General features: G+C 42.3%; 1 protein-coding gene across 11 annotated transcripts in view; it reads left to right on the top strand.

The window, feature by feature from the left end:
• Window positions 1-26,387, top strand: part of MAP7D2 (MAP7 domain containing 2) — a 221,039-nt gene that overhangs the window by 127,733 nt on the left and 66,919 nt on the right. The window lies entirely within an intron of this gene.

The raw sequence follows: 26,387 nt of genomic DNA, 5'->3' as shown, positions 1-26,387 counted from the left end.
CAGTGTCCATTCACCTGAAGATGAAGTATAACCCAGCAGGTAATGAATATTAGGCTAACTCTGTGTCCCATGATGTACTCAAAGAAAATAATTTTACAGGTAAGTATGACAAAAAAATCCTATTTTAATTCAGGTAGAGGGTTACATGACTGAATAAATAAGAGTTAAACTACACTATCACAGTAGTGGCCTGGTAATGAAGTGGTGCAGTGCCTTGAAAAAGTATTCAAAGCCCTTGAAATGTTCCACATTTTTGTCATGTTACAACCAAAAACGTAAATGTATTTTATTGGGATTTTATGTGATAGACCAACACAAAGTGGCACATAATTGTGAAGTGGAGGGAAAATTATAAATGTTTTTCAATTTTCTTTTTTTACAAATATCTGGAAAGCGTGGTATGCATTTGTATTCAGCCCCTTTACTCTGATACCCCTAACTAAAATCTAGTGGAACTGATCGCCTTCAGAAATCACCTAGTTAGTAAATAGAGTCTGCCTGTGTGTCATTTACTCTCAGTATAAATACAGCTGTTCTGTGAAGCCCTCAGAGGTTTGTTAGAGAACCTAAGTGAACATACAGCATTATGAAGGCCAAGAAACGCATCAGATGGGTCAGGGGTAAAGTTGTGGAGAAGTTTAAAGCAGGGTTAGGTGTTAAAAAAAAAAAAAAAAAAAATCCAGTCAAATTCCAGACCTAAATCCAATTGAGAATCTGCGGCAAGACTTCAAAATTGATGTTCACAGATGCTCTCCATCCAATCTGACAGAGCTTGAGCTATTTTACAAAGAAGAATGGGCACACATTTCACTCTCTAAATGTGCAAAGCTGGTAGCGTGTAACCCAAAAGACTTGCAGCTGTAATTGCAGTGAAAGGTGGTTCTACAAAGTATTGGCTCAGGGGGGCTGAATACAAATGTACACCACACTTTTCAGATATTTATTTGTAAAAATTTTAAAAACAATTTATCATTTTCCTTCCACTTCACAATAATATGGCATTGTTTGTGTTGGTCTATCACACAAAATCCCAATAAAACTACATTTACATTTTTGGTTGTAAGATGACAAAATGTGGAAAAATTCAAGGGGTATGAATACCTTTTCAAGGCACTGTATATACAGGTTAATACTTTCAGTGGTTAAAGAACAAGGAAATGGAGGGTATACTTACAAAATAACTTGGTGTCCCCTGGTTTTATTAAAAATTTATTATTTTATTTAAATATGCTGTTATTGTTAAAGCGTTTGTTACCCCTATATTCCTAAAATGTGCCTGCTGTACCATCTATTTGTATGAGAACGTATCCTGTTCTCTTTGTATTGCTTCCTTTGTGTGAAATCTCTTCCAGTCCTTCTGCTTTCTTATTAAAAACTGATCACACTAAGCAGGAGAGCACAGTATGGTACGTTCTCTAGCTGTGCTGGGAACTCCGTGTACTATGCTCCAAAGATCAGACTTGTCCTGACATGGCCCCCCAACTGCACAGCCAAGCTCAGTGTGATGCTGCTTCTTCTCTGCCCAGCTTTTATGCAGCTGAGAGCAGAGGGAATGTGATCATTTATAAAAGAGTGAAAAAAGATATTTGTATATCTATACAAAAATGTTTTGCCTTTCATTTCTATTTTAAACTGAATGGGTTGTTTTTAAAAGGTGATCGTTTACAATCACTTTAAATGTTTGACATGGTCAGTTTCTTTCCTATTTTGTACAATCTGGCTGCACATGTAAATCTTTTAGGGATATATTCTGTCTTCTTAAAAATATTGTTGTGTACTGTACATAGAACCTTAGAGGCATAATGGGAAAAATTTCAATTTTTTTTCTTGTTGCTTGGAAACTGTAGATTAACGGAATACAGCGTCTGTTAACATTGTGTAGACAAACATAAAGCTTTCCCGCAATTCATCCAAAGTTTAAATGACTGGGCTGTATGGATATTTCAGATGCCTTTATGGGCATATTTGAACAAGGTAGTGTTTAAAAAAGGTTAATATCCTTTCTTGCCTTGTGATATCAAATGTATTTGAGTGGTAGAAATTGGCTTTTGGACCATTTTTTTCTAGGTTTTTCCAGCTTGCGTTATGCCAGGCAAATTTCAAGCCCATCTCTTGACAGTGCTCTCCCCCTTCTACCCATTCACTGATACCTTTTGAAGCTTACCTAAATCTGTCATCCTTATCCCTTGCTGCTTCAGTGAGTGACAATGGGCGATCCAGTCTTGCAGTCTTTGCCTGTGGCTGAGGGTTCGCTTCTTCATGACCTCACACTGTATGGTCTTCAGATGCCCAAGAGGACCCTGCCACTAACCACTAATGGCAAGTGCCCACATCACCCAGCCAGAGAAAAAGGACCCACCCCCTGTGCATTGAATATGACCATACCTTATATAAGTTGACATCTCTTTGTCTGTCGTCCCAATTGTTGTTCTGTTTTGCTGCCCTGCCACGCTCTTTCAATAGAGGCTGCAAGTGGCTATGCTGATCCACATTCCACAGGTACAGTATGTTCCACTGTTCTGACCATTAGGAAAATTGCCCTGAGATGACACGCAGCCATGTATGTCGATGGGAAATTACTACAAGCAGGCTGCATGCGATCAGCAGTGTTAATTTGCAACACAAGTTGAAAAATATGTGAAAAACAGTGGGTCCAGTTATTTTGAAACAACTGGCTTATTCTGCTGCCTACAGGAGGGATTGGAAACTGTCAAACCAAAATCCACTGTCCTAGGAGAATGGACAGATTTTCTCTGAGATTTTCCTTCAATTAAGACTTCATCTACACCCAGCTAAGCTGGACTCTTTATGCAGCATATCTTCTGCAATAGCCTTGGAGGCCAGTCCTACATCTTCCTGGACCAAAGATTGCAAGGAATGTGTCCTTTGGTCATTGGGCTTTGCTTTTGGCACTTTCCAGACCCTTGTGACTTGTGTTGGCCACAAAGCACTTTCCAGGTCCGGAGCCATGGCACAGCCTCTGGTGTGATCCAGCCTGTGAAGGCTCATTAATGAGCATGCTGCGTGGATGCTACTGTGTTTTTTTTTTTTTTGTTATTTTTAAACTATTGCCCACCTCAAAATATATTAATAAGTACAAAAATCCTGTTTTTATTAAAATCAATAGCAATTGTTTAATACACAGTGCTTTAGCCAATCAAATGTCATTCATTTAGGGTTTACATGTACATTAATGCTTCAATGAAGAAGGTGTGTGCTACTTTGTGTTCTTATTAGTCGGTCAATGTAGAGTACAGAGAAATATACAGCAATCAGCCATAACACTATGACTACCCACGTAATATTGAGTAGGTCCCCCTTTTGCTGTCAATACACCCATGACCTATCAAAGTAGTATACACATGAATGGCAGGACCCAAGGTTTCCCAGCAGAACTTTGCCTAAAGCATCACACTAGCTTGCCGTCTTCTCTTACTGCATCCAGGTGCCAGCTTTTCCCCAGGTAAGTGACGCACACGCACCCAGCAATCCATATGATGTAAAAAAAAAATGCGATACATCAGACCAGGCCGCCTATTTCCATTGCTCTGTGGTCCAGTTCTGATGCTCACCTGCCCATGATAACGAGTCAGAATGTGCACCCTAACCAGGCTGTGGCTGCATAGCCCCATACACAACAAACTGGAATGCCCGTTTTTCTGATTTCAGCACATCAACTTCAGGGACAACCTGTTCACTTGCTGCCTAATATGTCACACCCACTTTCAGGTGTTGTTGTTGTAAGGAAATTATGTTGTTCACTTTACCTGTGAGTGGCCATAATGTTATGGCTGCTCAGTGTATATTCTCCCATTGCTACTAGTTGCAGGATTGTGTCTGCTTTCAATATTTCTCAAATCACTAATTTAGATCAAGCATGCATCCTCTAAAGGCAAATTTGCATTCTTCTGACTCAAGATTTAAGCCTACTCGATCAATATGGTAGACAAGCAATTAACATTTTCTGATTGAGAAGTCACCAATGGGTAGGTTACATATTCCCTCACTACAGGATTCTTTTATTATGGGATGCTTCAGAGATGGAATATTAGGCCACTGATTGTTAATAATTTATAAGTGACTTGTAAACTTCCGCTTATCAATAAACCATAATTTTTAGTAAACCTTCTTCAAAAACAACACTGTATTAAGTAGTAGCAGCTTTTTAGTATTTATCAGTAATAGGTTGACGATAATGATTTGTTTGTCTTTTGTCGTACATGCCTTGTATCTCAGGAAAAACCTGGAAATTAAATATTGATTTCCTGTTTAAAGGGATTGCATTTTAAGCAGCTTAATGTAATGATGACCTAAAGCGATTTCTTCCTTCTCTGGTCCTGAGGTTCCTTTTCTGACGGGTCTTGGGAGATGACATATGTAATTCTACTGGAGATTCTGTACATACAGATAATTGTTTATGTTCAGAACTTGCTTACACTGTATTTTCAAGTCAAACCAACATCTCATCCAGTTTCACAAACATTTTAGCCATAGTCATTAATGGTAATAGTCTCGTTCAACTTTTCTCAATCTTTTTAGCTCCGAGGAAACCTTGAAATAACTTTCAGGTTTTAGGTAATCTATGCTAAAAATTATATTGACAGATCACGGTACAACAGGGGCGGACTGACCATTCGGGCACTGACCGAGGGCCCGCCGGCCACAAGAGGGCCCCATCAGGGCTACCAGCCTCAGTAAAATCAGGGACAGTTTGTAAAAATCTGTATATTTTTTTACATCTGTCCCTGAAATGGCCACTACCGACATCATTTTGCTATACAAATCTTGAGATTGTAGCTGCCCCACCTCTCCACTGCCTCCTCAGCCAATGGGAGCACAGTGTACACGCCCACTTCTCCAGCGCGGCCTTTTTGACACAGGAGCAGGAGACAGCCGACAGGTGGAGGAGGGGAGGAGGGGACAGCCTGCAGTGTGGGTACAGCTGGCTGAGCTGAACTAAATGTATTCTTATCAGTGCTTACCCTGGTGATGAGGGGGAGGGGGAAGGCTGTGTTACCTCTAGCAGGGCTCCTCCTGTCTCTTAGGCTGCTGTTAGATCGATGTTCTGTGTGTGAGAAGTGCCATGCTTCTGGGGGAAGGATGTGCTGAACTTCTGTAATCTCTGTTACACATCCCTACTTATTACCTGCCCACCAATACACAGGCACAGTCTCCTCTCCTGTATTACCACATTACTACAAGTCCCTGCATGCCAGGAGAAGGGGGCAGTAGCAGTGTGTTCTATCTGGATGATTTTTGGGTGAAAAGTTCTGGTGTGTGTGTGTGTGTGTATATATGTATGTATGTATATATATATATATATATATATATATATATATATATATATATATATATATATATATATATATATATATATATATGTATACTGTGCATTTGTGTGTATACCAGGGGCGGCCCATCCATTAAGGGTGCCGCCCCCTCTATCACGCTACCCCCTATATGTAGAATGGATAGATTCATGCATAGCATAAATCTATCCATGGCCACTGCGGCCACCCCCTATTCGGGCATCCGGCTCTTTTCAGGTCACTGGGGGCCTGAATTACATCGGCAGGGGTGTTTTTTTTTTTTTTTTTTTTTTTTTTTTTGAAGCACCTGATTAGAGCCATGGGCTCTAATAGGCTTCAAAATAGGGTGGCCTCAGAGCGCAGAGTGCTCGGAGCCCATCCAGGTGTGTCAGAAAAGCAAATTATTTGCTTTTCTAACACTGAACCGTCTCTCTGCCAATCAGTAAGTGCGGGTCTTATTCCCACCACGCGATTGGCTGAAAGGACAGGCGCTCCCATTGAACGCCATCACCCGCTGTCTGACCCACCACCAAGATGGGGTAAGTGCCGGTCAGGCAATGGGCGTGGGTGCTGGTTAAATGCCGCCGGGGGGGTCACAGTGGCTGCATTGGATGGGGCACAGTGGCTGCATTTATTGGGGCACGGGCTGCATTGGATGGGGCACAGTGGCTGCATTTGATGGGCACAGTGGGGCTGCAATTGATGTTTTTTTTCCCAGTATTTTCAGCATTTTTCCCATTTTGTTTGCGCCTCCGCCCCAAAGAAATTTGAGCACCAGCCGCCACTGGTGTATACTGTATGATCAATGTGTGCCCACTGCTGCTCAACAGAAGTCGTTCTAACAATCCCATGCCCGTGGAAAATCCACTTGTTGCCATTCGGGGCCATCTGAATAGTGCTCTGCTGAGCCCAGCCTCGGATCAGGCAGCAGAGCAGGGCTGGGTGCATGCCTGTGCGGTGATATCATGGCACACATCAAGCATGGCTTTTTTTTCACATACCCCACTGCTAGATCTGAGGCCAACCACAGCAGTTCACTATTTCGCTGGCTCTACGACTCACTTGCGCAGTTCATAGCCTGCAACAAGTGGATTTTATTTAAAAGCCTTTTTCCGCCAGCTGCCTACCGCACCAAGGTGCAAAGGTGTGTGTAAGGGGACACTGATGGAAGGTGACACTGGGGGCTCTGCAGCAGGTTGGGACTCTGGGGGCTCTGCCGCAGGTTGGGACTCTGGGGGCTCTGCCGCAGGTTGGGACTCTGGGGGCTCTGCCGCAGGTTGGGACTCTGGGGGCTCTGCCGCAGGTTGGGACTCTGGAGGGGCTCTGCCGCAGGTTGGGACTCTGGAGGGGCTCTGCCGCAGGGTGGCACACTGTGGGGCTCTGCCGCAGGGTGGCACACTGTGGGGCTCTGCCGCAGGGTGGCACACTGTGGGGCTCTGCCGCAGGGTGGCACACTGTGGGGCTCTGCCGCAGGGTGGCACACTGTGGGGCTCTGCCGCAGGGTGGCACACTGTGGGGCTCTGCCGCAGGGTGGCACACTGTGGGGCTCTGCCGTAGGGTGGCACACTGTGGGGCTCTGCCGCAGGGTGGCACACTGTGGGGCTCTGCCGCAGGGTGGCACACTGTGGGGCTCTGCCGCAGGGTGGCACACTGTGGGGCTCTGCCGCAGGGTGGCACACTGTGGGGCTCTGCCGTAGGGTGGCACACTGTGGGGCTCTGCCGTAGGGTGGCACACTGTGGGGCTCTGCCGTAGGGTGGCACACTTTGGGGCTCTGCCGTAGGGTGGCACACTTTGGGGCCCTGCCGTAGGGTGGCACACTGTGGGGCTCTGCCGTAGGGTGGCACAATGGGGGCTCTCCCGTAGTGTGGCACTCTGTGGACTGATATGTAGGGAGAATGTTGGGACTTTGATGTAAGGGAGGACTCTGATGTGAGCATGGCGCTTATCCTGACTGATGTTGTTTTGTTTGTTACTTACTCATGACCCCCGTACTCTGTACATTATACTGTACATAGACATGACTAGGGTGTTCATTGTCTCAACAGTTGCTGGTTTTAATTAAGTTCTTCTGTAATGTTGCCTCAGTAAACCAAAAATATATCCTTTTTTTGTGCATAAAAAAACATATATAATGGAAACATTTATTTTAAAAACAAATGATCCTTTGACTGAGATTCATTTGTGTCTGAGATTATCAGCTGCGACACAGTAATTAGAATTTTATGGGTACAAGGTCTGTGGTATGTTTGCATTGTATACAGCAGATGCCGATTCTGTTCAATCCTCTTTTAAGACTCTCCCACTGGTCATGCCCATTGTTCGCCATGGTGCACTATGTATGCCTCAGGTCATCATCTCCCTGGTAGGGGTCCCAGTGCAGTATCTTGCCCAGAGGCCCATGATGCTGTTAAGGTGGCAATGCCCATGAGAGGCTCCTGGTGAATTTACTGGGTCACTGAGTCTCCTGCCATTCAGCATGTCGCCGAGCTTGGTGCCCCTCCCCTCAGTGGGCATGCCCACATTCATGTTGCCTCAAAAAATGGCTACCGCATGGCGGCCATCTCTAAGCCTGGGGGCCCCATAATCTCCTATTGCCCGGGGGGGAAATGGCTCCCTATCCTTGGCGCTCAGTGGGGAAATGGCTCCCTACCCTTGGCGCTCAGTGGGGAAATGGCTCCCTACCCTTGGCGGTCAGTGGGGAAATGGCTCCCTACCCTTGGCCGTCAGTGGGGAAATGGCTCCCTACCCTTGGCCGTCAGAGGAGAAATGCCTAGTCAGCGGAGAAAGGTCTAACTCGGTGGTGAGTGGAAAATAGCATCCTTACATTGGTGGTCCGTGACAGTAGGGCATCCTGACTTTATGGTCAGTTAAGAATGGTGCCTTTTTACATCTGTGCTCATTGAGAGGAAGAATGCCAATTACATTGGTGGACAATGAAAAGACTCCACCATTTCATTAAAAGATAGAGAAGGACACCCTTACATTGTGGCCAATGGGTAGAAAGATGGCCCTTATGTGTGTGGTCAGTGGGAAAAATGCTGAAACGATGCGCTATGCAGGCACCATATGATGAAAGGCGAGTTTGCCACTGTTCAGGGAACCCCTAGCAACCTCTGGAGGAATAGCTAGTCTAGTTATTTAACAAACACATACTGTATATTATGCAATTCTCGTTCCCGGCATGATTATGTGTCAGAAAAATGTTTAAAAAAGAAATGTATTCAGTATAACTCGGCAATATATACCAATCTCCCTATGTGTTTGTTTTTTTTAAACGCTTCAAGACCGGAAGAACAGTAAAAATATTCTTTTTAATACTACTAGAAATCCAATGAGCTCTAATTCTGCATTGTTGCGCTGAAATCTCATATTGTCTGTTTGGCCCATGTTTCTCTATGCCGGGCCCGTGCTACAGAACACTTCATTCTCTCTTCAGTGAGTTCGGGGAGGGCTGACCACACTGCTTGGGACTTCAGTGCAACAGATGCAGAGTTGTCCTCTCACTACAGGAAAATAGGAGCTCAGTAGATTTCTGGCAGGATCAACAGGAACTTTTATAATGGATGGCAAACTAGCATTTGTAGAGGACAATCCAAAATAATGCTACACTATCACTACTGTCACAGCAATAGTAAACTTCCATTTACCGCTGCTCCTGGGTTACAATTCTATGTACTACAGTGATGATGACGTTAAGCTTGGAGATATGTACAGTACATACGTGTATCTAATATGCAATACTGACTTGGACCAAAACGCTGATTGTTCCAGCCCTCCACATCTCATATGAAACTACCTGGTTATGGGTTCTCAAATTCAAAAGACGTTCTTACTGGAGCAAAATCTGGCTACAAAATCGTAATAAAACACGACAACCAGACAGCATTTTCAGGAAGAGATGTCAGCATTGAAAACTTACAGTACTGTATTTCACTCAGTATAGGTTCCCTTTTAATGATTGACTGGGCCTTCCACAGTCCAAGGTGACTTTCTGCTGCAGGCACTACACATTGATTATTTGAAAGGCTAAACTAACCGTATAAGAGTGTAATAAATAAAGATGTTTTTTAGCCTGACTTGCTTAGAAAAAAAACAGAAGAAAACGGTCTGACTATGAGTAACACAAACACATTTCTTCACTACTTGATAGTTTTGATTTATGTCCCGTTATTTATTTATTTATTTATTTTTTTAAGACCATCTCTAACTTTGTGAATTGTGAAAACAAGTGGAAAAACCTACTGTGTGTTTTGCTACAAGCTGTGTGTAAAGCCCAATACTATAAGAAAATCTGACGAATGATTGCATATTTTTTTAGCACTGATCACTGTAATGGTGTCATTGGTCCCCAAAAAAAGTGTCCGATTTTGCCCGCCGCAATATCGCAGTCCTGCTACAAGTCGCTGAACGCCGTCATTACTAGTAGTAAAGATGAATAAAATTAACAATTCCAGAAAAATATCCCATATTTTGTAGACGCTATAACTTTTGCACAAATCAATCAATATACGCTTATTGGAATTTTTTTACCAGAAACCTATAGCAACATATATATTGGCCTAAATTTATGAAGAAATTTAGAATTTTTTTACTAAAATACCATCAAAATAGAGCTCTATTTGTGGTGAAAAAAGGACATCAATTTTATTTGTGTACAGCGTTGCACAACCGTGCAATTGTCAGTTAAAATAACGCAGTACCATATCTATCTAAAAAAAAAAAAAAAAAAAAAAAAAAAAAAAGGCCTGGTCAAGAAGGGGGATAAACCTTCCTGAGCTTAAGTGGTTAAAATGAAATCTTTAAAATAAAGTATTTTTGAGGTTCAGCCATGCAGTGCGCTGGCCTTTCATATGAATGAATTATTACAGTGCCTTGAAAGAGTATTCATACCCCTTGAAATTTTCCACATTTTGTCATGTTACAACCAAAAACGTATATGTATTTTATTGATCTTTAATGTGATAGACCAACACAAAGTGGCACATAATTGTGAGGTGGAAGGAAAATGATAAATGGTTTTCAAATTTTTTACAAATAAATATCTGAAAAGTGTGGCATGCATTTGTATTCAGCTCCCTTAGTAAATAGTGTCCACCTGTGTGTAATTTAATTGCAGTATAAATACAGCTGTTCTGGGAAGCCCTCAGAGGTTTGTTGGAGAACCTAAGTCAACAAACAGCATCATGCAGGAAACACACCAGACAGGTCAGGGATAAAGTTGTGGAGAAGTTTAAAGCATGGTTAAGTTATAACAAAAAAAAATGTCCCAAGCATTGAACATCTCAGGGAGCACTATGGCACACCTGCAAACCTACCAAGACATGGCCATCCACCTAAACTGACAGGCTGGACAAGGAAAGCATTAATCCGAGAAGCAGCCAAGAGGCCCATGGTAACTGGAGGAGATGCAGAGATCCACAGCTCAGGTGGGAGAATCTGTCCACAGGACAACTATTAGTTGTGCATTTCACAAATCTGGCCTTTATGGAAGAGTGACAAGAAAAAAGCCATTTTTGAAAGAAAGCCATAAGAAGTCCTGTTTGCAGTTTGCGAGAAGTCATGTAGGGGACACGGCAAACACGAGGAAGAGGGTGCTCTAGTCAGATGGGACCGAAATTTTACTTTTTGGCCTAAATGCAAAATGCTATGTGAGGCAGAAAACTAACACTGCACTTTACCCTGAACACACCTTCCCTACTGTGAATCAAGGTGGTGGCATCATGTTGTGGGGATGCTTTTTTTCAGCAGGGACAGGGAAGCTGGTCAGAGTTGATGGGAAGATGGATGGAGCCAAATACAGGGCAATCTTAGAACAAAATTTGTTAGAGTCTGCAAAAGACTTGGGACTGGGGCGGAGGTTCACCTTCCAGCAGGACAACGACCCTAAACATACAGCCACAGCTACAATGGAATGGTTTAGATCAAAGCATATTCATGTGTTAGAATGGCCCAGTCAAAGTCCAGACATAAATCCAATTGAGAATCTGTGGCAAGACTTGAAAATTGCTGTTCAGACGCTCAATCTGACAGAGCTTTAGCTATTTTGCAAAGAATGGGTTAAAAAGTCACTCTCCTAGATGTGCAAAGCTGGTAGAGACATCCCCAAAAAGACTTGCAGCTGTAATTGCAGTGAAATGTGGTTCTGCAAAGTATTGACTCAGGGGGGCTGAATACAAATGCACGGCACACTTTTCACATTTATTTGTAAAAAACTTTTGAAAACCATTTATCTTTTTCCTTCCACTTTACAATTATGTGCCACTTTGTGTTGGTCTATCACATAAAATGTACGGTTTTGGTTGTAACATGACAAAATGTGGAAATTTTCAAGGGGTACGAATACTTTTTCAGGGCACTGTATATGGTATCACTGTTGGCCATGCACCCCCTAAGGGGTGAGAAGGGTATGTTAATGGGTGGATTGGACTGATTTAAATTTTGTCTTGCTCTCTTTCTCCCCTGGTGAGGTTTCCCTCAGGAAATGAGTGAATTCCTGATGAGGAGGGCAGAGACTGCAATAAACCTGGCAGATATTCTCATTCCCACTTTGTCCATAGCTTAAAACCTAAAATGGACTGGAGTTGCACTTTAATTGAGAATGCAGAATTGGGAACCACAACATAACCCAATAACCCAGATCAGCTAGCTTCATAGTTTGTTTTCTATTTTTTTTTTGTTTCCATTTGAGTATCTACTAACCAGGGCAGTTGGTGGAGAGTACAACGTATACTGCACCTGTTACAAATCTCACAGATCGGTCCATTTACGTCTTTGCGCTGTAACGTGTATTATGTTAAGGCAGCCCATTGAAAATGAAGGGACTGCCAATACAGCCCATCACAATAAAAATTGCCCATGGCCCTTTTTTGTAACGCAACACACCACCATCCATTGCAGTGTGCTGCAACATAGGTGCATTGCCTTGGACTACATTTATGCCACTTGCATTTAGGTTATTTAAATTGAGGAGAATTTATGTGGAAAAAATAAACAAACTTTATGCATCCCAAATTATGTTATCCTGCATTAATTGTCATTGTTGCGTTTTTATGCGTTTATGTAAACGTATGCGTTTGTGTACCTTAAACTGGACGCACAGAAACCTATTTTCTCTAAATGCAGCCAAACTGAACGCACCAAAATGCAGGTCAAGGCATAGTTTGAAATTTTCCATTGAAAATCAAACTATACATATTAAAAATGTCCTATAAATATTAATGCTTATAATCGCAGGTTTGTCAATGTGTCTTCTTGCACTGGGATGCCAATTAAAATGAATGGCACTGCAATGCAGAAACACAGATCACATGCATTACCATGACACAGATGTGTAAATGGGCCCAGAGGGTGTGTTCACTAACGGAGTTCTTGGTGGGTGTCTGGGTTACCGTACTTTGTAAACAGTCTGTCTTTTGGTATTAGTTTTCTAGAGGAGGCAGAATTTCATTTGTTAACAGCCTTGATGGAGGAAAAAACAAAATGTTCTCTCCGTATAATGTTGTCTGCTTTTAATATTATTCTCCTATCCTTGAAAACACTACAAGCCTTATTCTAACAAAAACGTTTTTATAGAAAGTCCACTACAGCATTGCATCCAACACTTCATATTCCTGATATGTGCCTGCTATACCATGTACTTGTATGAAGAAGTCTCCTGTTCTTTGTATTGCTCCCTTTGTGTGTAATCCCTGATGTTCCTGCCGGTCTCTCTGCTTTCCTATTAAACTGACCACAATAAGCAGGAGAACACACTGGTCCATTCTCCTACGTAGGCTGAGAACTCAGTGTGGTCTCCTCCAATTATCAACTTGTCCTGACACGCCCCCGCTGCACAGCCATTCACTGGGAAGCTCAGAGTGATGCTGCTTCTCGGTCCCCCAGCTCTTATGCAGCGGAGAACAGAGGAAATGTGATCACTTATAAAAAAAAAGGGAAAAAAAGTATTTACAGGTGCATCTCATAAAATTAGAATATCATGAAAGTTAATTTATTTCAGTAATTCAATTCAAAAAGTGAAATTCATATTTTATATGGATGCATTCCACACACATATATTTCAAGCATTTCTTTCTTTTAATTTTGATGATTATGGCTTACAGCTAGTGAAAACCTAAAATTCTTTATGTCAGAAAATTACAATATTACATAAGACCAATAAAAAAAAGGGATTTTTAATACAGAAATGTTGGCTTACTGAAAAGTATGTCCATGTACAGTATAGTATGTACTTAATACTTGGTCGGGGGCCTTTTGCATGAATTACTGCATCAATGCGGCGTGGCATGGAGGTGATCAGCCTTTGGCACTGCTGAGATGTTATGGAAGCTCAGGTTGCTTTGATATATATATATATATTTTTACTAGTAATAGACTGCGACATTGCGGCGGACAGTTCGGACACCTTACTGACATTTTTGACACTTTTTTTGGGAACCAGTGACATTATTACAGTAATCCGTGCTATAATATGCACTGTTATTGTACTAATGACACACGCAGGGAAGGGGGTTAACATCAGGGGCAATCAAGGGGTTAAATATGTTCCCTGCATGTGTGTTCAAACAGTCCACCCCCCATACAGTTAGAAGAAGCGCACAGATCTGTCTTCTTGCATAGCAGAAAGATGGGATCTGTGTGATCTCCCCTGTCAGAATGGAGATTTGCCTTGTTTACACAGGCAGATCCCTGTTATGTCACTGCAGGGAACGATCGCGAGTGGCCGGTGGATAGCGATTCCACCCCACCTGTTCGGCTCCCCCGCTGGCCAGTGGGCGCGCGCACGCCCACTAGCTAGCATTCCTGAGCCGAAGTACAATGACGCCGATTCACAGGAACGAGCCGACATGCCGCAGTACAATGATGGCAGCTGGTCGGTAAGTAGTAAAGCGTTTGCCCCTGTGGGTTAGTGATCGAGCAATGTGTCTCTACACTGAAGCTGGACCTCCCTGTTCCAATGGCGTTTGCTGTGCTTTTACTACACTTGTATTCTGTGTGTTTGGTTTTGTCTCTGTTCCCATTGTTTTTCTTTCTTGGTCCACTCTTATTCCTATAGGTGTCTGTGTATCCCTTTGTTTTCTGTTGCTGTGGTCTCTCTCTCTCTCTCTCTCTCTCTCTCTCTCTCTCTCTCTCTCTCTCTCTCTCTCTCTCTCTCTCTCTCTCTCTCGTAACCTGGGAGCTGCTTCGCAATGCAACCTCCAGTGGCTCCTTAGAAACTGATTTTAATACACCTCTGTGTGTAGTCACACTGCTCCTGCATCTTCTAGAACCGGTACACCCGTTTAGTCGTTCCTATTGCCCCGCTAGACCTGGAGTTTTACAGTCCCAGATTTTCCAAGCCTCAGATTGTGACCGAAAAGGTTTTACAGAGTACAAAAGTCCTTTTATAGTACTCGTACAGGACAAATTACTTGATTATGGACTTTTGCTAGGGCTGCCTCTAGACCATACCCATATAACCTTGCCATGTAACCTTTTTTGCTAGTGTCCTTGAGTGAGTGATGAACCTGTTCTGCTCCAGAGAGGTATTTTTATTTTTTAAACCATTGAATTTTTTTTCTTCTGAAACAGAGCAGAGACTCACAACCCCATCAGTTTCCTTGGTGGCTAATGTTAATGAATTGCTTAAATAACTGGTACATAATATATAACCAAAACATTATGAAATAGATGTAAATATTAGCTCTAGGTTTTCGATGTACTCTAGATATTCGTCTGGATATCAAGCCAGTTGGATATCAATGTGAATAATTAATTTGAACATAAATTTCACTTACCATTATCATGTTTGTATGTTGGAAACATATATGAACAGCGGGTATTGATAAAAAGAGTCTTCACTATGTGTCTTTAAGTTCAACAGTCTATTGCTGGGGTGATCCAGCAAGACATGTAGCCAAAAAGGACAATTGCACTGGCCAAAAACGGAAAAAGGAGTATGTCAGGCATCCAGTCAGCCTCGCTTATGTGTATGGTGTTAGGGGATGATTCGGTATCCAGATCATTTGGCTGTAGTACCGAACCGATTGTAGTGCAAACAGGCAGAGCATATAGCAATTATTTAGTGGGGGTGCATAATATAAATTAGCTAAAATGTTTACAAGGAAAGTATCTCCTGATGGAGAGAACAAGCGAAACCAAAAGAGGGAAATAGTAGTGATCAACTGAAAAAATGTCAGAATAGCATATTAAAGTATAGACACTGACTTAGGTGTCTGCTATGCAGACACCTACCTGTTGGCGATTCAATATAGACAGACACCTGTAGCCAGGAATGGCGTCCACACAGCCGCTCGGTTAAAGAGCGACTGCGGTGTAGAGCGTGGATAAAGGGATGCTGAGTGGCGTCTTTTGTACACACGCCCCGCTTGTAGTCACCAATCGGAGGAGCCGATGTGACGTCATCCAAGCCGGCTGCCGGGTGCATACCGCGCATGTCCCAGCTCACAGTGTCGGCATGGAAACCGCCGACGCGTGAGACAGGGAGAGAACGGCTGCAGCCCCAGGTATACTGGATAGCCCAGTATTACCATAGTGCGCCTACCACCCTAGTGAGGGGGCGTGGCGCTGGGCGGCCGCATAGTGATGAAGTTGAACCAGAGCAATGCAGGGTACACCTATCGTGGGTTACTAAGCCAGCAATAATAGCAGGATCACAATTAGAGTAAATCTATACAAAACTTGATAGACCAGTGTGACAAAGTATTGATATTAAAAGCGACTATATTTAAATAACAATAATCAGGATTTTAGAAACAAAACAAATAAAAAACAAACTGTAGACACAATAAGCAATATTTAAGTAGCAGTCCCTGAGATATCTAGAAGTTGCCATAATTTAATTCTATTAGCTTGCATGATATAGAGCAAGATAGACAACTATGAAAAGGAGGACAAATGGGGAAAAATTGCAGTAAGGAACTAGAGTGGCAAGAGGTATACTATAAGAAAGGCTTGTATGTGTGAGCCTCATTGATGCCAGGGGGGTATAAGGCGCCAAGGCGTTCTATCCACATGGTTTCTTTTTGACAAATATATTTGTCCCAGTTTCCACCTCTGGGATCTTTTGGGACCACTGTTAATACAATGAATGATATCAGAGATACGTCAAACTTATGGTATAAATCTAAATGCCTACTGACTGCCGTAACCATCTTGCCTTCCGCTGAATAGTAGACATGATCTTTTATTCTGCATAGTAGATGTCTAATAGTTTTGCCTACATAAAAGGCACCGCATTGGCATAACATAAGATACACAACTCCTTCAGTGTCGCAGTTTACATGGAATTTTGGGGTGAAGGTTTCACCATTCGGGAGTATGAATGTTTTACCTACTTTTATCCATGGACAGAATGAGCATTTGCCACATTGTGAGATCCCCTGTTTGAGTTTGAGTTTGTGTTTAGGGGTTGTGGAGTAGTAACTGGAGGTTAGTTTGTCACCTAGGGATCTAGCCCGTCTAAAAGTGATTTGTGGAAAAGGACCGATATATTTTTTGATGATGGGATCCTCTTGAAGGATCGGCCAGTGATTGCTTAGAATACCACGAAGTTGTTCATGTTGTTGCGAGAATCTCGTGATAAATCTCAACGGGGAGTTAGTAGCGATTGATTTCTTTTTGTATAGTAAGGAGCTTCTTGGTTGACATATAGCTTTATTGTAGGCGCTACGTAGTAACGTTTTTGTATAACCTCTCGCCAAGAGCCTGATGCGAAGCACATCAGCTTGGGATTTAAATTCCTCTATGTGAGTGCAATTGCGACGCAATCTTAGGTATTGTGCGTATGAGATACTTTTGATAAGTGGTCTAGGATGGGCGCTATTTGCATGTAGCAAGGTGTTCCCTGCCGTTTCCTTCCTATAGAGGGTGGAGGCTAAGCAGTTCTCGTTGTCTTTGAAGATAGTTAAGTCTAAAAAATGTTATCCGTTGGAGGTTAGTGGAGACCGTAAATTTGAGGTTAAGGCAGTTCTGGTTAAGGGTTTGAATGAATCTATCAAGTAGGTCCTGGGTGCCTGTCCATACCAAAAATATGTCATCAATATAACGTCGCCAAGTGAGGGCGTGGTCAGTAAAGAGAGTTAATGAGTCATCTGAAAAGATGTTCCGTTCCCACCTCCCCAGGTACATTTTATTGTTTTTGTATTGTATTTGTCCTTTTTGTATTCTCGCTTTTTAATTAATTTTGAATAAATCTAATTTTTAATATAATATACTACAGTGATTATTGTGCCCAGAAAGTTCGAAGCCCAAACCTATTTTTCTATTCTAACCTGTTTTACAATCTTAAAACCAAATGGGGAATTCCACCCAATATTGGGACTTAAAATCCAAAACCCCACATTGCTTCTCTCAGACAAGTGGGATTTCTTGCGTCAGTAGGCATACAAGATGCCTATTTCTATATTCCCATTTCCCCATCACACCAACACTTTTTGCATTTTGCTCTAGGAGACCAGTACTTCTAGTTTGTGCTTTCCTCTGCTCCCCAAATTCATGTTCTCCTCTGCACCCCACATGTTCACAAGTGCTTGCCCAACTCTGGCTCTTCTACGAGCCCAGGGCATTCGTGTTACAGGTTACCTGGATGACCTCTTTCTGATGGACTTCTCAGCACCCTATCTGCCAACATCCAAAGGACCTTCCAGTTCCTTTAAACCTTTGGCTGGATAATCATCTTTCCCTCACCATCTGGTTTAATCTTGGGGACTGCTTAAGCCGGAATCTTCCTCAGGAGAAGATTGCCAACCTAAGATCCAGCTCTTGGTCCCTCGAGTCACAGCGACACCCCTTTTTGCTTCTGCATGAGTATTGTAAGCTTTATGGTGGCCTCCTTCAAGGAAGTTTCCTCTGTCCATTTGAAATCCAGACCCATTTTAATCCCACATCCTCACGAAATGGAACAAGCAAATCTAATCCTTGGATCTCACAATACTTCTGCCAAGCAAAACAAAGATCTCCATGGCATTTTGGATCATGACATTGGCTCTCCCTTCTGCAAAGTCGCCCAGTCCGAGTACAGACAGACAATGCCACAGCAATGACCTACATAAATCGTCAATCACCAGAAACTTAGAAGCCCTAAAAAAAAAAAAAAAAAGTATAATACTTTCATGGGCAGATGCTTACATTCCATCTTTCTTGGCCATCCACATTCCTGGAGTAGATAATTGGCAGGTAGACTTCCTAGACTGGCAACGCTTAGATTTGAGGAAGTAACTCCGATTTGGTTATTCTCATTTTACTCAGGGCAAGATAATCCAACTCCTGCTAGGTTTAACAGCCCACATTGAAGGCTTTCTTTGCATGATCTGAGGACAGAAGGCTGAATCCCAAGGAATACTCTTACTCGAATCGTGGCCTGCCTTCAGTTTGGTCTCAAGCATCTGGCCTCAAGGACAGGTCTCAGCCTTATCCTTCCTCGTACAGAAACTTGTTACCTGAGTATTTTGTTTGGGCTCTTTAAACCCTTGTGTTTCTTATGGACCTGTTAGCACGTCTATGTTGGTACATTTTTGCTCACCGCCTCGTTTTATTGCTTGAGCATGTTCCATGGTCTATAAATACAAGTCCCTGTACTGTAAGATTAAGATAATAGGAATTTTGACTGGCCTGTATACTCATTATCTTGGAATACAGTACAAGACACGGGTCTTTCCTTCTGAGCCTTCATGAAGTGGGCAGGGTGATATCATTTTGCTTTTGCAGACACTAGCAGTTTTTGCCAGTCTCCAAAAAACCTGAAGATAGCTGCATGACCATGGTCTAAGAATCCAGGTTCTGTACTGTACTCCAAGATGAAGAATTTCCAGGTAAGTAAAAATTCCTATTTTTTGCACTTCAGGAATAAGTATTTTCAGAGCTGCAAGTTCATGGCTTACACTGGTGTCAGAGTGAATGAAAGTTGGGGGTCTTTCACACGTGCGGACCGTTCAGATCCTCCTGTCCATTTTTTTCAGCGGATATGAACGGTTGCTCCAATAACTGTGTAACACTACCCCTGTAGGAGGCAGCCAGGCACAAGGTATTTTCTGCAGCCAGGTACACAAGCATAGGCTCGATGTAGTCAAAGACCAGTCTAGGGGATGTTTAGTAGATTTATTTTGGAGGAAATTGGATAAGGTAGGGGATTTGTAGTAGGATACTCCAGAACAAAACTCTGCATAGATTGAGGGCTCTAGCTGATCTAAAATTGAGCAATAGGTGAAGTCCCTTGCTGTGAGCACATGGCAGACTTCTCCCCCTGTGCAGCAGTGCAGAAATAAAGAGCACAAGCAAAGTCTCTTGTAGTGAAGGACAGATAGACAGAGTCTCCGGATCACTAGCCAGTGATCCCTTTAGTTGGACCCTTGATTAACCACTTCCAGCCCATGGACGTCATATGACGTCCTGGGCTTTGGGCGGGTATATCTGAAAGATGCCTGTAGTTACAGACATCATTCAGATATTGCCGGTTTCAGCCGGCGAATCTCTACACCATAGGAATGATTATAGCGGCCGTTCCGCTGCTTGATCGTTCCTATGGGAGGCGAGAGGGGACGTCCCCCCCCCCCTCCCGCCGCCCTCCGGTGCTTGCTCCGACTCACCGTTACGATCAGTGAGGGCGCTGGATGTAGATCATAGAGATTTCCGGCGGACCAGATGGTCCCCGGAGTCTCTATGATCGTCGGAGGCCGGGCGCGATGTTATGACGTCACGCCCGGCCTCTCCATTCAAAAAAACAGCGCCGCTTCGGCTGGGAAAGGGGCGATCGTTTTATTTATTTTTTTTTATTTCAGGCTTCCCAGCCTAGTGATGAGATATGGGGTCTTATTGACCCCATATCTCACTATTAAGAGCACCTGACATGTCATATTGCTATTACAAGGGATGTTTACATTCCTTGTAATAGGAATAAAAGTGATCAATTTTTTTTTTTTTTCAAAAAAGTGTCAAAATAAAAAAAATAAAATATAATTAACAATAAAAAAAAAAAAAAAAATTTTTTAAAGCGCCGCTGTCCCCGTGTGCTCGCACACAGAAGCGAACACATACGTAAGTCCCGCCCACATATGAAAACGGTGTTCAAACCATACATGTGAGGCATCGCCGCGAACGTTGGAGCGAGAGCAATAATTTTGGCCCTAGACCTCCTCTGTAACTCAAAACATGTAACCAGTAAAAAAATTTCAAGCGTCGCCTATGGGGATTTTTAAGTACCGAACATTGGCGCCATTCCACGAGCGTGTGCAATTTTGAAGCGTGACATGTTAGGTATCTATTTACTCGGCGTAACTTCATCTTTCACAAAATGCAAAAACATTGGGCTAACTTTACTGTTTTGTTTTTGTTTTAAATACAAAACAGTTTTTTTCCCCAAAAAAACGTGTTCGAAAAATTCCTGCGCAAATACTGTGTGAGATAAAAAGTTGCAACAACCGCCATTGTATTCTCTAGGGTCTTTGCTAAAAAAACATATATAATGTTTGGGGGTTCTATGTAATTTTCTAGCAAAAAAATTATGATTTTTATCATGTAGGAGAGAAATGTCAGAATTAGCCCGGTATTGAAGTGGTTAACTGTACTAGCACAAGGGGGTAGCCAAATAGAACAGGCCCACAGATCTTGGGTCTGTACTTGCAGGAGTCACAAACAGATCCTCTTAGGCATGGCTCCCCTTCAGTCAGCTCACCGGAAGCACCAGGGTCACTATATTGCTGGATGCAATGATACAAAATATAAGGAGAGCTGTAGCGCTAAAAAAAACCCCAAAAAGTTCATCACAAAAAAATTAGTTGAAGACGATCGAACAAAGCAGACCAGATTGGGGGAGCACATTGCCAATATAAAGAAAGGTTTCCTTAAGCACAGCTTTTCTAAGCACTATGCTCTTAAGCATGACTGTAACCAAGAGATCCCTTTCACACTGGAGGCGTTTTTAGGCACTACAGCACTAAAAATAGTGCCTGTAAAGCACCTGAAAAAAGCCTCAGCTGCAAACCCAGTGTGAAAGCCAGCAGCTTCTTTGCAGCAATGGTGGAGAGGTGAATACACCGCTCCTCCCCTTTGAAAACAATGGGGCAGCGCTGCTATACCGCCAGCAAAGCACAGCTGCAGCGGCATTTTGCGGGCGAATTTAACCCCTTTTCGGCCGCTAGCGGGGGGTTAAAACTGCCCTGCTAGCGGCCGGTAAAGCGGCGTTAAAAATAGCGCCGCTTTTACCGCTGACGCCCAGTGCGGCTCAGCGTGATAGGGGTCTAAAGGTACTACCTTCCTGGGAATTTGACAAGTTTTCTGTCCATTGGAGAGGGAGTAATATGGTTAGAGAGGTTTCCAGACTAGAAACGAGGTGGATCTATCTAACTCCGTTTGGAATGAATGTTGAATGGGATATAAATTCCTTTATCAAGAATGGATAGAATTTATTGCAGTCTATGTTGGCGCTATTTTCTGCACTATAAATGTTTGTAGTTTTCATATATATGCTCGTATTGTAAATTGTTTATGATGTATAGTAGTTTCATCCCTTGGTTTGTAATCAACTGTTTTAGATTTTTTGTAATGAATTACCCTGTATTTTCTGTGTAAATTTGCCCCTTACTATATGTTGGTGTAATAATTCCTTTTCACCACAAGATGCCGCCGCTTCCCGAGTCCGTTTGTCCTACTTTCTTTTTTTTTTTTAATCTAATTCTTTTTAGTATAACATTCACATTGTCCTTTTGCTTGTTATTCACTTTTGAGTGATTTGATTTTTAATGTTTTTTGCAGCATATTTTTACATTACTAGCCGTGTGTAACGGGTATCGGAGTTCTGTGTGGTTTCCGGTTTCTGCGATGGAGGTAACATTTGGCCTGTGGAACACCCTTAACTTCCGGTGTTCAAGTCGGCCTGTCCCTATAAATTAGATCCTCGCACACGCCCCTATCAGGAATGATCAACTAGAGGACTTTGTTTCGATCATCTTCAACCAATTTTATTTGTGATTAACTTTTTATTTATTGGTTTTATTTTTTTAGCGCTACACCTCTCCTTATATGTTAAGCAGACACGCGAAGATAGATTTGCCTCTAGCTTCACCATTAGGCGGAGGAGAAAATTACACTAATCTAACTATTTATATTCTAGCACCTATACTAAGAGGGTGCTACAACAGTTTTTCGACTGTACTGTATGTGGTGACCTCTTACTGTATAGTCTAGATTCATCTTCACAAAAACTGAAATTTTACATTAGAAATGGAAAGAGACAGAGTGATAGCAAAATCTTCTCTCCAGTCGCTGTTCACATTCTTTCTTATCTGTAGCTTTGGCAGTGTCATATTATGTGCTAGTGTTAAGCTAGGTACACACCATCACCCAGCAGGCTGAATGAAAAAAAGAGGAGCTTGAGTGGAGCGCACTGTTCTAATTATCCAATGTTAGTACAGCGATCTCCCCGTGGAGCTATTGTGTTCTGACAGAAGGACCGTCTCCCTGCCAGAACACACTGGTCAGTGCTCACAGCCATTGGCTAAGAACGCTGATTGGATGCTGATCAGCAGATGTTTTATGGTCATGTCATGTCCTTTCGACAGAAGCTGGATGTTTAGTCGGCTTCTGTCAGACAGGATGCCGTACACACTGCCCAATGTCGGCCATTTTCTGTTGAACTGATCATTAGTCTTGCTGCTCCAAGTAAAATAGCCATGTTGTATATGGGACATGGATATAACCAACAGATAAGCCAAATTCTACTTGTGAAACCTTTGTTTTTATGTATCCACCTCTACTTTCCTGTATCAGCTTAATTTGTCATTCAGTAGATGTACATAATGTTTCTTGCTTCTCATCAGTATGCGAATGATTCTGCTTTTCAGGGAAGCCTTAACTAAAAGCAACACTACATTCCCAGAGGCCTAGCCATTCCCTGTAATGCTAGCATTATACTCTCCTGGGACTTTCCTTGCTCTTCCAGCCAGCCTTTAAAAAATCATTGATGGTGTGTGAAGCTGTCATGGTAACTTCAGGCTTCTTTGGTCTCCCCGGAGACATCACATTTAACCTTTCTCTGTCCTTTTGTCAGAGCAGATCGTGTAGAACGTAATAGGAAATTTGGTATTAAAAAGGGAACTTTTTGATGCGATGAATTTGGTGTGCAAAGTAACCTGTAAAAAACTGTAGATTTGCCAGGATGCCCATCTGCTGATACAAGAACAAAAATGATTGAGTGTATTAGAAACAAATAATCACAGCAACAATTAAAGTAGTCCAGGAAAAAAATTTGCCAGGTATTTTTCTATTTAAGTTTTTTTGCAAGTTGATTTTTTTTTTTTCCTATTTGTTTAAAATGCTTATTGGTAATGTCAGTTTGATTTTGATCCTTGCTTTCCATATAAAAATGTAAAGGGGAATTTATCAATTTAAAATATTTAAAAGCTCAGTTGTGCTTTCACTCAGAATGAACTGGAAATTTTAAGTTAATTAGTGTCCCTAAACCCACAAAAAAACTATCAATACATGCTCTATTATATGCTGTTCATACTCAGTCGCTATGGGATTCATTTTCTGTATTCTGGATTTTGCAGCTGTGGTGGCAACTCTGCACATGCTTCGTTTGCAGTGCATTTCTATGCTGAGTATTTCCTCCCTATCACATCTGAGCGGCCCATGTGACTATAGAGTCACGTGGGTGTATACACAGTGGTAAATCACAGCCCGCCCTTCTTCTCAATGCCTACTAACCAGCTAAACACAATGGGGGCAGGATATTACATGTAGATTAATAGTGGCTTTGCCACTATTAATCTAAAACACAGGCTGAAGGGGAGTGACACAGCCTGTGACTGGCAGCAATCCGTCCATACCATGTTATTTCCACAAAAATAATAAGTATTTGATTTCAAATATATATATTTGCATGCCAATTTAACAGTTTAAGGACTGCCCCACGTACATATACTGCGGCAGAGTGGTCCTTAAGCGCAAAATTGCATATCTGTATGTGATTCCTGTGATTGGCTCTCGGGTTTAAGGACCGCCCCACATACATATACTGCGGCAGGGCGGCCCTTCAGCGCAAAATCGCATACCTGTACCTGATTCCTGTGATTGGCTCTGGGGTGTGAGCGCCGCCCGAGCCCCGCTCCCACTGTGATTGTACACAGCAGGAGCCAATCAGTGGGTTCGATGGCCGCCGGCCACCCGCGATCCTTTACAGGTGAGGCAGAATGGCAGTCTGCCTCTGTAAACAAGGCAGACCACCATTCTGTGAGGGAGGAAATGGAGATCTTGTGTTTCTGCTTAGCAGAAACACGGATCTCTGTTTTCCTCCAGCCACAGCATTCCCCCCACAGTTAGAAAGCACTCACCCATGATGTTAACCCCTTCCCTACCAGTGTCATTTATACAGTGACAGTGCAATTTTTTTAGCACTGTTCACTGTATTGGTGTCAGAATTGTCCGCCGCAATGTCCCAGTCCCGCTAAAAATCACTGATCGCCGCCCTTAGTAATAAAAAACATTAAAAATGCTATAACTTTTGCGCAAACCAATCAATATACTCTTATTGGGATTTTTTTATCAAAGACATGTAGCAGAATACATATTGGCCTAAATTTTGTTTTTTATTGGCTGTGTTTTATAGCAGAAAGTAAAAAATATAGGGTTTTTTCAAAATTATCGGTATTTTTTTGTTTATAGTGCAAAAAATAAAAAACGCAGAGGTGATCAAATGCCACCAAAAGAAAGCTCTATTTGGGGGGGAAAAACAGACATTTTATTTGGGTACAGCGTCGCACGACCACGCAATTGTCAGTTAAAGCAACGCAGTGCCGCATCGCAAAAAAATAGCCTGGTCTGGAAGGGGGTAAAACCTTCAGGAGCTGAAGTGGTTAAAACATTTTATATTATATATAATAAATATTATTTATTTCTACTCTGTATTCCCCCATTTTTTTTTTTTTTTTTTTTTTTTGTGAACATGTAACGAATAATTACAGTGCCATCATCCATATAGAAATAGAAGGGACAATGTAATTTAAAGTGGTTATTATCTTGTAAAAAATGTCACTGCCAGGCATGATGCAACCTGTGTGTTTTTCTTAAACGAAGCCTCTAAATACTTTTTTTTTTTTTTCCAGCTATATTGAGGCCGCTCACGTAACTCCTGGCTGCTCTGCTACTCCGATCCAGGGCTATGGCAGGAGGGGCCGAGAACTTTTTCTGTTAGCTGGGGACGTGGCAACCCGAACCCTCCCGCTGTAGCCCTGAATCAGAGTAGCAAAGTGGCCAGGAGTTGTGTGACCGGCCTGAATATAGCTGAAAAAATGTATTTGGAGGCTTTGTTTAACCCCTTCAATACAGGGCACTTATACACCTTCCTGCCCAGACCAATTTTCGGCTTTCAGCGTTATCACATTTTGAATGACAATTGCGCGGTCATGCGACGCTGTACCCAAAGTTTTTATCATTTTTTTTCCCCACAAATAGAGCTTTCTTTTGCTGGTATTTGATCACCACTGGAGTCTTTATTTTATGCACTACAAATAAAAAAAAGACCGAAATTAAAAAAAAAAAAAAAGTTTTTCTTTGTTTCTGTTAAACTTTGTAAATAAGTTTTCTCCTTCACTGATGGGCACTGATGAGGTGACATACGTCATAGGCTCTTTACCGCGATCAGAGATGCAGTGTGTCAGACTGACACACCACCAATTGCTGCGCGCCCCCGGTTATCCTGTTGGATGTCAAATGATGCCCCGTCAGGATATTGGAACAGCTTTCCAGCCGTCATTTTGCTATATGGCGGGCGGGAAGTGGTTAAAAAAACACTTGGAGTGCATTATGCCTGGATACAAGAGAGGGGCTGCCAGTGACCATTAAACTTTTTACAAACACTTTTTAAACATTTGTGTGTTTAGTATCACTTTAAATTGATGGTGCAGGAAAACACAACTTTTTAAATGTCGTACTTTTTATCGAGTTTTTAATGAAGATCCAGTGGCAGCATAAAAACCTCCTCACTCCCTGAGCCGCCTGTAGGCTGTAAACAAGACTGTATAGAATAAGGCTTTATGACTGAAAAGGATGTTGGCTCCTCACGTAAGTTTTGGCAAACTCCAATC

The sequence above is a fragment of the Aquarana catesbeiana genome, linkage group LG02 (genome assembly GCF_042186555.1).
Source record: "Aquarana catesbeiana isolate 2022-GZ linkage group LG02, ASM4218655v1, whole genome shotgun sequence".
Lineage (NCBI taxonomy): Eukaryota > Metazoa > Chordata > Amphibia > Anura > Ranidae > Aquarana > Aquarana catesbeiana.
The sequence above is the reverse complement of the archived record's forward strand: the minus strand, read 5'-3'. Positions and strand labels throughout refer to the sequence as shown.